General features: G+C 39.8%; 1 non-coding gene across 1 annotated transcript; it reads left to right on the top strand.

Annotated features, from left to right (window-relative positions):
* Positions 1 to 10,374: 10,374 nt before the first annotated feature.
* On the top strand, positions 10,375 to 10,482 carry LOC112767839 (small nucleolar RNA R71). The gene has a single exon (XR_003185280.1). It is a non-coding gene; the product is annotated as a small nucleolar RNA R71 (small nucleolar RNA).
* The last annotated feature ends 1,251 nt before the right edge of the window (positions 10,483 to 11,733 follow it).

Here is an 11,733-nt window from a genome sequence, read left to right on the forward strand (position 1 = left end):
TTACGTTTCTTTCGTGCTTTGTATGTTTTGCTTGCCACTGCTCCTGTCGCTTTTTGTCCTTGTATGCCCTCTTTTCATAGAAAGTTTTAGTCTTTGTTGAAATTTTGGTAGAAAAAGGGTTGAAACGTTCTTTTGATGATTCTCTGTGTGGTATGTGATGATCATGGTCTTTGCTATTTGTATGAAGAGATGCTGAAAAAATGATATTGAACTTCTTGTATTTTTTGAAAGGGTTAGGGCTGGTTTCAGGGTTCAGACTTTTGCGCCGATTTCTCTTTTCTGGGTTCTTTGTCTTGTTGTTGCCTCCAAAGGGTGCCCCTGGACTTTTATTTGTTGATCTTCCGCTTCCTGCGAGTCTGGGGGCTTCCCTTTTGTTGCCATATCTGACATTTGCTGATTGCTTCTTCCGAGTTATTTGGTAGTGACTGCTTTTTCTTTTCCTTGATGTAGGGATAGTTGGCCTATGTCTTCTCAAAAAAATATTGTTGAGATATCTTCAAAAGTTATTGCTGGTATGGCTGATTGGCTGGATTCGATAGTTCTAATGTGTGTGACTGTAGCTGACCCCAAGTACTGTGTAAGGCTTAGGAGGTTCCATAGGATTTGTAGTGATAGGGACGAAGAGAAGAATTATGAATTGGTGTCACCTGACCCTGAGGAAAGCGTTAGTTTTCCTTCTTTGACTCGGGGAGCGCGACCCTTTTTCTATGCTTACGACTACTTTTTTAGTCAGCTGAACATTGCCATCCCTTTTTCCACCTTTGAGACTGACCTGCTATGGTCTTGTAATGTGGCTCCTTCCCAGCTTCATCCGAACTCATGGGGTTTCATAAAGATTTTTCAACTGTTGTGTCAGGAGTTTGGTGTCCGACCTTCCCATACTCTCTTTCTATATCTTTTTGTGTTGATGGTGCACGAAATTGTGATCACGCTTTTCACAACTTCGCACAACTAACCAGCAAGTGCACTGGGTTGTCCAAGTAATACCTTACGTGAGTAAGGGTCGATCCCACGGAGATTGTCGGCTTCAAGCAAGCTATGGTCATCTTGTAAATCTTAGTCAGGCGGATTCAAATGGTTATGGGTTTTGATAATTAAAAGATAAATAAAACATAAAATAAAATAAAGATACTTATCTAATTCATTGGTGGGAATTTCAGATAAGCATTTGGAGATGCTTTGTTGCTTCTGAACCTCTGCTTTCTTATTGTCTTCTTCCAATCATGCGTGCTCCCTTCCATGGCAAGCTGTAGGATCCTCTTGGATGAAAAATACCAGGTACGGTCTCTGCACGGCTAATCAACTGTCGAATTTCTCGTCTTGGATGAAAAATACCAGGTACAGCTATCGCACGGCTAATCATCTGTCGGTTCTCACTAGCGTCAAAATAGGATCTCTCTATCCTTTTGCACACTATCACTGCGCCCAACATTCGCGAGTTTGAAGCTCGTCACAGTCATCCCTTCCCAGATCCTACTCGGAATACCATAGACACGGTTTAGACTTTCCGGATCTCAGAAATGCTGCCAATTGGTTCTAGCCTATACCGCGAAGATCCTAATCTCACGGACTCGGTCCGTGAATTAGAGACCCAAGGGAATATACTTCTACTGTCGTCCGATGACTACGTTGAACATCATGTAGACTGCTTGTGGTTGTCAGGCACGCGGATCTTGGCTAAGCGAGTAACGAAGATACTGGGTGATTGTCACGGGTCACCCCTTCATTCTGACTTAACTGAATTAAGTACGAGAGTATATCTTGGAGAAGAAGTAAGCATGAATTGAAAGAGAAACAATAGTACTTGTATCAATTCATAAAGAACAGCAGAGCTCCGCACCTTAATCTATAAGGTGTAGAAACTCTACCGTAGAAAATACATAAGAGAAAAAGGTCTAGGCATGGCCGTGTGGCCAGCCTCCAAAACTCCAAGTCTAAGGACTAAACGTCTAGAGATGCGAATACAATAGTAAAACGTCCTATTTATACTAAACTAGTTACTAGGGATTACAAAAAATAAGTAACAAAGTGCAGATAGTGCAGAAATCCACTTTAAACTAGTTTTGGTGTGTGCTTGGGCTGAGCATTGAGATTTACACATGAGTAGGTTATTTCTAGAGTTAAACGCCAGCTTGGATGCCAGTTTGGGCGTTTAACTCCAGTTCTGGTGCCAGTTCTGGTGTTTTACGCCAGAAAAGGGTCTCTGGTGGGCGTTTGAACGCCAGTTTGGGCCATAAAATCTCGAGCAAAGTATAAACTATTATACATTTCTGAAAAGCCCAAGATGTCTACTTTTCAACGCAATTGAGAGAATGCCAATTGGATTTAAGTAGCTCCAGAAAATCCACTTCGAGTGCAGGAGGGTCAGAATCCAACAGCATCTGCAGTCCTTTCTCAGCCTCTGAATCAGATGTTTGCTCAGGTCCCTTAATTTTAGCCAGAAAATACCTGAAATCACAGAAAAATACACAAAATCATAGTAAAGTCCAGAAATGTGATTTTTTCATAAAAACTAATAAAAATATAATAAAAAGTAACTAAAACATACTAAAAACTATGTAAAAACAATGCCAAAAAGGGTATAAATTATCCGCTCATCACAACACCAAACTTAAATTGTTGCTTGTCCCCAAGCTACTAAAAACAAAATAGGATAAAAAGAAGAGAAAATACAATAAATTCCAAAATTATCAATGAAGATTAGTTTTAATTAGATGAGCGGAGGTAGTAGCTTTTTGCTTCTGAATAGTTTTGCCATCTCACTTTATCCTTTGATGTTCAGAATGATTGGCATCCAAAGGAACTCAGAGTTCAGATAGTGTTATTGATTCTCCTAGTTCAGTATGTTGATTCTTGAACACAACTACTTTTTGAGTCTTGGTCGTGACCCTAAGCACTTTGTTTTCCAGTATTACCACCGGATACATAAATGTCACAGACACATAACTGGGTGAACCATTTCAGATTGTGACTCAGCTTTGCTAGAGTCCCCAGTTAGAGGTGCCCAAAGCTCTTAAGCACACTCTTTTTTCTTTGGAGCACGACTTTAACAGCTCAGTCTCAAGCTTTTCACTTGACACCTTCACGCCACAAGCACATGGTTAGGGACAGCTTGATTTAGCCGCTTAGGCCAGGATTTTATTCCTTTGGGCCCTCCTATCCATTAATGCTCAAAGCCTTGGATCCTTTTTACCCTTGCCTTTTAGTTTAAAGGGTTACTGGCTTTTTCTGCTTGCTTTTTCTTTTTCTTTCTTTTTCTTTATTTTTTGCATATTTTTTTCCGCACGCTTTGTGTTTTTCACTGCTTTTTCTTACTTCAAAGAATCAATTTTATGATTTTTCAGATTATCAATAACATTTCTCTTTTTTTCCATTATTCTTTCAAGAGCCAATAATTTTAACATTCATAAACTTCACTATAAAAAATATGCACTGTTCAAGCATTCATTCAGAAAACAAAAAGTATTGCCACCACATCAAAATAATTAAACTAATTTTAAGATAGAATTCAAAATTCATGTACTTCTTTTTCTTTTTCAAAAAACATTTTTCATTTAAGAAAGGTGAATGATTCATGGGACATTCATAGCTTTAAGACATAGACACTAAACACTAGTGATCATGTAATGAAGACACAAACATAGTCAAAACATAAAGCATAAAAACCAAAAACAGAAAAGAAAATAAACAAGAAGATTAAAGAACGGGTCCACCTTAGTGATGGTGGCTTCTTCTTCCTCTTAAAGAACCAATGGAGTTCTTAAGCTCCTCTATTTCTCTTCCTTTCCTTTGTTGCTCCTCTCTCATGGCCTTTTGGTCCTCTCTAATTCCATGGAGGATGATGGAGTGTGGTATGCAGAATTGTTACTCAGGTTATGAATTATTGTTCGAAATTGATTCCCTGGCGATGGCACCAAAAATGGATGCACAGAACCATGGTCTAAACATATCTTCACAACTTCGCATAACTAACCAGCAAGTGCACTGGGTCGTCCAAGTAATACCTTACGTGAGTAAGGGTCGAATCCCACGGAGATTGTTGGTATGAAGCAAGCTATGGTCACCTTGTAAATCTCAGTCAGGCGGATATAAAATAGTTATGTAGTTTTCGAAATTTAGTAATAAAAGAAGGATAGAAATACTTATGTAAATCATTGGTGAGAATTTCAGATAAGCGTATGGAGATGCATTCGTTCCTCTGAACCTTTGCTTTCCTGCTGTCTTCATCCAATCAGTCTTACTCCTTTCTATGGCTGGCTTTGTGTAAGGATGTCACCGGTGCCAATGGCTACTTTCAATCCTCTCGGGAAAATGGTCCAAATGCTCTGTCACAGCACGGCTAATCGTCTGGAGGCATCACCCTTGTTGTTGGTTGCATCCTATTCCTCTCTGTGAAAATGGTCCGATGCGCTGTCACTGCATGGCTAATCATCTTGGAGGTTCTCGATCATACTGGAATAGAATTTACTATCCTTTTGCGTCTGTCACTATGCCCAGCACTCGCGAGTTGGAGTTCGTCACAGTCATTCAATCCCAGAGTCCTACTCGGAATACCACGGACAAGGTTTAGACTTTCCGGACTCTCAGGAATGTCGCCATCAATCTAGCTTATACCACGAAGATTCTGATTAAGAGATCTAAGAGATACTCATTCAATCTAATGTAGAACGGAAGTGGTTGTCAGGCACGCGTTCATAGGGAATGATGATGATTGTCACGTTCATCACATTCAGGTTGAAGTGCGGATGAATATCTTAGAAGCAAAATAAGATGAATTGAATAGAAAACAGTAGTACTTTGCATTAATCTTTGAGGAACAGCAGAGCTCCACACCTTAATCTATGGAGTGTAGAAACTCTACCGTTGAAAATACATAAGTGATAATGGAGTTCGTTGGTCTCGGCCCCAGAGGGGAACCGAAGTAACCAAGACTGCGAATACAATGATAAAAAGTTCTATTTATAATAAACTAGACACTAGGGTTTACAGAAGTAAGTAATTGATGCATAAATCCACTTTCGGGGCCCACTTGGTGTGTGCTTGGGATGATCTTAAAGTCTACACGTGGAGAGGTCATTCTTGGAGTTGAACGCCAGCTTTTGTGCCAGTTTGGGCGTTGAACTCCACTTTGCAACTTGTTTCTGGCGCTGGACGCTAGAATTGGGCAGAGAGCTGGCGTTGAACGCCAGTTTGTGTCGTCTAAACTTGGGCAAAGTATGAACTATTATATATTTCTAGAAAGCCCTGGATGTCTACTTTCCAGAAAATCCATTTTGAGTACAGGGAGGTCAGAATCCAACAGCATCAGCAGTCCTTCTTCAATCTCTGAATCTGATTTTTGCTCAAGTCCCTCAATTTCAGCCAGAAAATACCTGAAATCATAGAAAAACACACAAACTCATAGTAAAGTCCAGAAATGTGAATTTAACATAAAAACTAATGAAAACATCCCTAAAAGTAACTAGATTCTACTAAAAACATACTAAAAGCAATGCCAAAAAGCGTATAAATTATCCGCTCATCACAACACCAAACTTAAATTGTTGCTTATCCCCAAGCAACTGAAAATCAAATAGGATAAAAAGAAGAGAATATACTATAAATTCCAAACTATCAATGAAACATAGCTCCAATTAAATGAGCGGGACTTATAGCTTTTTGCCTCTTGAATAGTTTTGGCATCTCACTTTATCCATTGAGGTTCAGAATGATTGGCATCTATAGGAGCTCAGAGTTCCGATAGTGTTATTGATTCTCCTAGTTCAGTATGATGATTCTTGAACACAGCTATTTTATGAGTTTTGGCCGTGGCCCTAAGCACTTTGTTTTCCAGTATTACCACCGGATACATAAATGCCACAGACACATAATTGGGTGAACCTTTTCAGATTGTGACTCAGCTTTGCTAAAGTCCCCAATTAGAGGTGTCCAGGGTTCTTAAGCACACTCTTTTTTTGCTTTGGACCTTGACTTTAACCGCTCAGTCTCAAGTTTTCACTTGACACCTTCACGCCACAAGCACATGGTTAGGGACAGCTTGGTTTAGCAGCTTAGGCCAGGATTTTGTTCCTTTAGGCCCTCCTATCCACTGATGCTCAAAGCCTTGGGATCCTTTTTATTTGCCCTTGCCTTTTGGTTTTAAGGGTTATTGGCTTTTTGCTCTTGCCTCTTGGTTTTAAGAGCTTTTGGCTTTTTCTGCTTGCTTTTTCTCTCTTTTTTTTTCGCTATTTTTTTTTCTGCAAGCTTTGTTCTTTTCTGCTCTTTCTTGCTACAAGAATCATTTTTATGATTTTTCAGATTATCAAATAACATGTCTCCTTGTCATCATTCTTTCAAGAGCCAACATATTTAACATTCGTAAACAACAACTTCAAAAGACATATGCACTGTTCAAGCATACATTCAGAAAACAAGAAGCATTGTCACCACATCAATATAATTAAACTAAGTTCAAGGATAAATTCGAAACTCATGTACTTCTTGTTCTTTTGAATTAAAACATTTTTCATTTAAGAGAGGTGATGGATTCATAGGACATTCATAACTTTAAGACATAGTTACTAACTACTAATGATCATGTAATGAAGACACAAACATAGATAAGCACTTTAACATAGAGAAAGCGAAAAACAGAGAATGTAAGAACAAGGAATGAGTCCACCTTAGTGATGGTGGCGTTTCCTTCTTGAGGAACCAATGATGTCCTTGAGCTCTTCTATGTCTCTTCCTTGTCTTTGTTGCTCCTCCCTCATTGCTTTTTGATCTTCTCTTATTTCATGAAGGATGATGGAGTGCTCCTGATGTTCCACCCTTAGTTGTCCCATGTTGGAACTTAATTTTCCTAGGGAGGTGTTGATTTGCTCCCAATAGTTTTGTGGAAGAAAATGCATATGAGGCATCTCCGGGATCTCATGGTGATGAGCTTCCTGCGCCTCTTGAGCTCCATGAATGGGCTCTCTTGCTTGCTCCATCTTTTTCTTAGTGATGGGCTTCTCTTCCTCAATGTGAATGTCTCCTTCTATGAAAGCTCCAGCTGAGTAACATAGATGGCAAATAAGATGAGGAAAAGCTAGCCTTGCCCCAGGAGAGGGCTTTTCGGCTATTTTGTAGAGTTCAAGGGAGATGACTTCATGAACCTCTACTTCTTCTCCAATCATGATGCTATGGATCATGATGGCCCGATCCACAGTAACTTTAGATCGGTTGCTAGTGGGGATGATTGAGCGTTGGATGAACTCCAACCATCCTCTAGCCACAGGCTTGAGGTCCAATCTTCTTAGTTGAACCGGCTTGCCTTTGGAGTCAATCTTCCATTGAGCTCCTTCCACACATATGTCCATGAGGACTTGGTCCAACCTTTGATTAAAGTTGACCCTTCTAGTGTAGGGGCGTTCATCTCCTTGCATCATAGGCATGTTAAACGCCAACCTCACATTTTCCGGACTAAAATCCAAGTATTTCCCCCGAACCATTGTAACATAGTTCTTTGGATCCGGGTTCTTACTTTGATCATGGTTCTTGGTGATCCATGCATTGGCATAGAACTCTTGAACCATTAGGATGCCGACTTGTTGGATGGGATTTGTTAGAACTTCCCAACCTCTTCTTTGAATTTCATGTCGGATCTCCGGATACTCATTTCTTTTGAGTTTGAAAGGGACCTCAGGGATCACCTTCTTCTTGGCCACAACATCATAGAAGTGGTTTTGATGAGCTTTGGAGATGAATCTTTCCATCTCCCATGACTCGGAGGTGGAAGCTTTTGTCTTCCCTTTTCCTTTTCTAGAGGATTCTCCAGTCTTAGGTGCCATCAATAGTAATGGAAAAATAAAAAGCTTATGCTTTTTCCTCACCAAACTTAGAATTTTTGCTCGCCCTCGAGCAAGAGAAGAAAGAATTAGATGAAGAAGAAGAAGAAAAGATGGAGAAGAGGGGGGAGGTGTGTTTCGGCCAAGAAGAGAAGAGAGGGTTGTGTTGTGTGAAAATGAGGAAGAATGGAGGGCTTTATATAGGGAAGGGAGGGGGGTTAAGGTTCGGCCATATGGGTGGGTTTGGGTGGGAAATTGATTTGAATTTTGAAGGTAGATGGAGTTTATTGGGTAGGTTTATGGGGAAGAGTGGGTGGAGGTAGGTGGGGATCCTGTGGGGTCCACAGATCCTGAGGTATTCAAGGATTTACAACCTTGCACCAAATTAGGCATGTAAAATGCCCTTGCACACAACTCTGGGCGTTCAGCACCAGGTTGGTGCCCATTTTGGGCGTTCAATGCCCATTTGTTGCCCATTTCTGGCGTTGAACGCCAGAACCATGCTTGTTCTGGGCGTTCAGCGCCAGCTCCTCTCCAGGGTGCAATTCTGGCATTCAGTGCCCAGATGATGCCCATTTTGGGCGTTCAGCATCCAGATACTGCCCATTTTGAGCGTTCAGCGCCAGAACCAAGCTCTGTTCTGGCGTTGAACGCCAGACAGGTGCTTCCTCCAGGGTGTGATTTTTCTTCGGCTGTTTTTGATTCTGTTTCTAAATTTTTCATTTATTTTGTGACTCCACATGATCATGAACCTAAGAAAACATGAAAAACAAAAATAAAATTAGATAAATAAACATTGGGTTGCCTCCCAACAAGCGCTTCTTTAATGTCAATAGCTTGACAGTGGGCTCTCATGGAGCCTCACAGATGTGCAGAGCTTTGTTGAGACCTCCCAACACCAAACTTAGAGTTTGGATATGGGGGTTTGACACCAAACTTAGAGTTTGGTTGTGGCCTCCCAACACCAAACTTAGAGTTTGACTGTGGGGGCTTTGTTTGACTCTGCTCTAAGAGAAACTTTTTATGCTTCCTCTCCATGGATGCAGAGAGAGATCCTTGAGTTGTAAACACAAGGTTGTCCTCATTTAATTGAAGGATCAATTCTCCTTTGTCCACATCAATCACAGCTCTTACTGTGGTTAGGAAAGGTCTTCCTAGGATGATGGATTCATCCTCTTCCTTTCCAGTATCCAGGACTATGAAATCAGCAGGGATGTAAAGGCCTTCAACCTTTACTAACACGTCCTCTACTTGTCCATAAGCCTGTTTTCTTGAATTGTCTGCCATCTCTAATGAGATTTTAGCAGCTTGCACCCCATAGATTCCCAGTTTCTCTATTACAGAGAGGGGCATGAGGTTTATCCCTGAACCAAGGTCACACAGAGCCTTTTCAAAGAGCATGGTGCCTATGGTACAAGGTATTATGAACTTTCCAGGATCCTGTTTCTTCTGAGGCAATGTCAGTTGATCCAGATCACTTAGTTCATTGGTGAACAAGGGAGGTTCATCTTCCCAAGTCTCAATACCAAATAATTTGGCATTTAGCTTCATGATTGCACCAAGGAACTTGGCAGCTTGCTCTTCAGTAACATCCTCATTTTCTTCAGAAGAGGAATACTCATCAGAGCTCATGAATGGCATAAGGAGGTTCAATGGAATCTCTATGGTCTCTAGATGAGCCTCAGGGTCCTTTGGTTCCTGAAAGGGAAGGTCCTTATTGATCACTGGACATCCCAGGAGGTCTTCCTCCTTGGGATTCACGTCTTCCTCTCCCTCTTTGGGTTCGGCCATTTTGGTTATGTCAATGGCCTTGCACTCTCCTTTTGGATTTTCTTCTGTATTGCTTGGGAGAGTACTAGGAGGGATTTCAGTGATCCTTTTACTCAGCTGGCCTACTTGTGCTTCCAAATTTCTAATGGAGGACCTTGTTTCATTCATGAAACTCACAGTGGCCTTAGATAGATCAGAGACTAAATTTGCTAAGCTAGATGGATTCTGCTCAGAATTCTCTGTTTGTTGCTGAGTGGATGATGAAAAAGGCTTGCTATTGCTAAACCTGTTTCTTCCACTATTATTAAAGCCTTATTGAGGCTTTTGATCCTTCCATGAGAGATTTGGGTGATTTCTCCATGATGGATTATAGGTGTTTCCATATGGTTCACCCATGTATTTTATCTCTGCTATTGCAGGGTTCTCAAGATCATAAGCTTCTTCCTTAGAAGATGCCTCTTGAGTACTGTTGGATGCAGCTTGCATTCCATTCAGACTCTGAGAAATCATATTGACTTGCTGAGTCAATATTTTATTCTGAGCCAATATGGCATTCAGAGTATCAATTTCAAGAACTCCCTTCTTCATAGGCGTTCCATTACTCACAGGATTCATTACTCACAGGATTCCTCTCAGAAGTGTACATAAACTGGTTATTAGCAACCATGTCAATGAGTTCTTGAGCTTCTGCAGGTATTTTCTTTAGGTGAATGGATCCACCTGCAGAAGTATCCAATGACATCTTTGATAGCTCAGATAAACCATCATAGAATATATCCAGGATGGTCCACTCTAAAAGCATGTCAGAAGGACACTTTTTGGTCAGCTGCTTGTATCTTTCCCAAGCTTCATAGAGGGATTCACCTTCTTTCTGTCTGAAGGTTTGAACATCAGCTCTAAGCTTGCTCAGCTTTTGAGGAGGAAAGAACTTGGCTAAGAAAGTCGTGACCAGCTTATCCCAAGAGTTCAGGCTGTCTTTGGGTTGAGAGTCCAACCATATTCTAGCTCTGTCTCTTACAGCAAAAGGGAAAAGCATGAGCCTGTAGACTTCAGGATCTACTCCATTAGTCTTAACAGTATCACAGATCTGCAAAAATTCAGTTAAGAACTAAAAAGGATCTTCAGATGGAAGTCCATGAAACTTGCAGTTCTGCTGCATCAGAGAAACTAGCTGAGGTTTCAGCTCAAAATTGTTTGCTCCAATGGTAGGAATGGAGATGCTTCTTCCATGTAAATTGGAATTAGGTGCAGTAAAGTCACCAAGCATTCTCCTTGCATTATTGTTGTTGGGTTCGGCTGCCATCTCCTTTACTTGTTCGAAATTTTCAATAAGGTTGTCTCTGGATTGTTGTAATTTAGCTTCTCTTAATTTTCTCTTCAGAGTCCTTTCAGGTTCTGGATCAGCTTCAACAAGAATACCTTTTTCTTTGTCCCTGCTCATAAGAAAGAGAAGAGAAAAAGAAAAGAATAGAAATCCTCTATGTCACAGTAAAGAGGTTCCTTATTGTTAGTAGAAGAAGAAAAGGAATAAGGGTGAAGAAGAATAAAGAATCCAAACACAAAGGTGATGATAGGAGCAGAGATGTGAGATGAAGAGAAGTGTTAGTAGATGAATAAATAAATAGAAGGGGATGAGAGGAGGAGAGAATTTTCGAAAATAATTTTTGAAAAAGAGTTAGTAATTTTCGAAAATAGTTTTTGAAAAAGGTTAGTAGTTTTTTCGAAAATTCAAATAAAAAAATAAAATAATTTGTCTAATTAAAAAGAAATTTTGAAAAAGAGGGAAGTTTTTTTTCGAAAATTAGAGAGAGAGAGTTAGTTAGGTAGTTTTGAAAAAGGTAAGAAACAAACAAAAAGTTAGTTAGTTAGTTGAAACAAATTTTGAAAAGATAAGAAGTTAGGAAGTTAGAAAAGATATTTTGCATTCATTTTTTTGAAAAAGGTAAGATAAGAAGATATTTTTGAAAAGATATGATAGAAATTAGTTTTTGAAAAAGATTTGATTTTTAAAATCTCAATTAATGACTTGGTTCACAAGAAATCACAAGATATGATTCTAGAACTTAAAGTTTGAATCTTTCTTAACAAGTAAGTAACAAACTTGAAATTTTTGAATCAAAACATTAATTGATGATGTTATTTTCGAAAATATGAT

This window comes from Arachis hypogaea, chromosome 17 (assembly GCF_003086295.3).
Source record: "Arachis hypogaea cultivar Tifrunner chromosome 17, arahy.Tifrunner.gnm2.J5K5, whole genome shotgun sequence".
NCBI classification, from domain to species: Eukaryota; Viridiplantae; Streptophyta; class Magnoliopsida; order Fabales; family Fabaceae; genus Arachis; species Arachis hypogaea.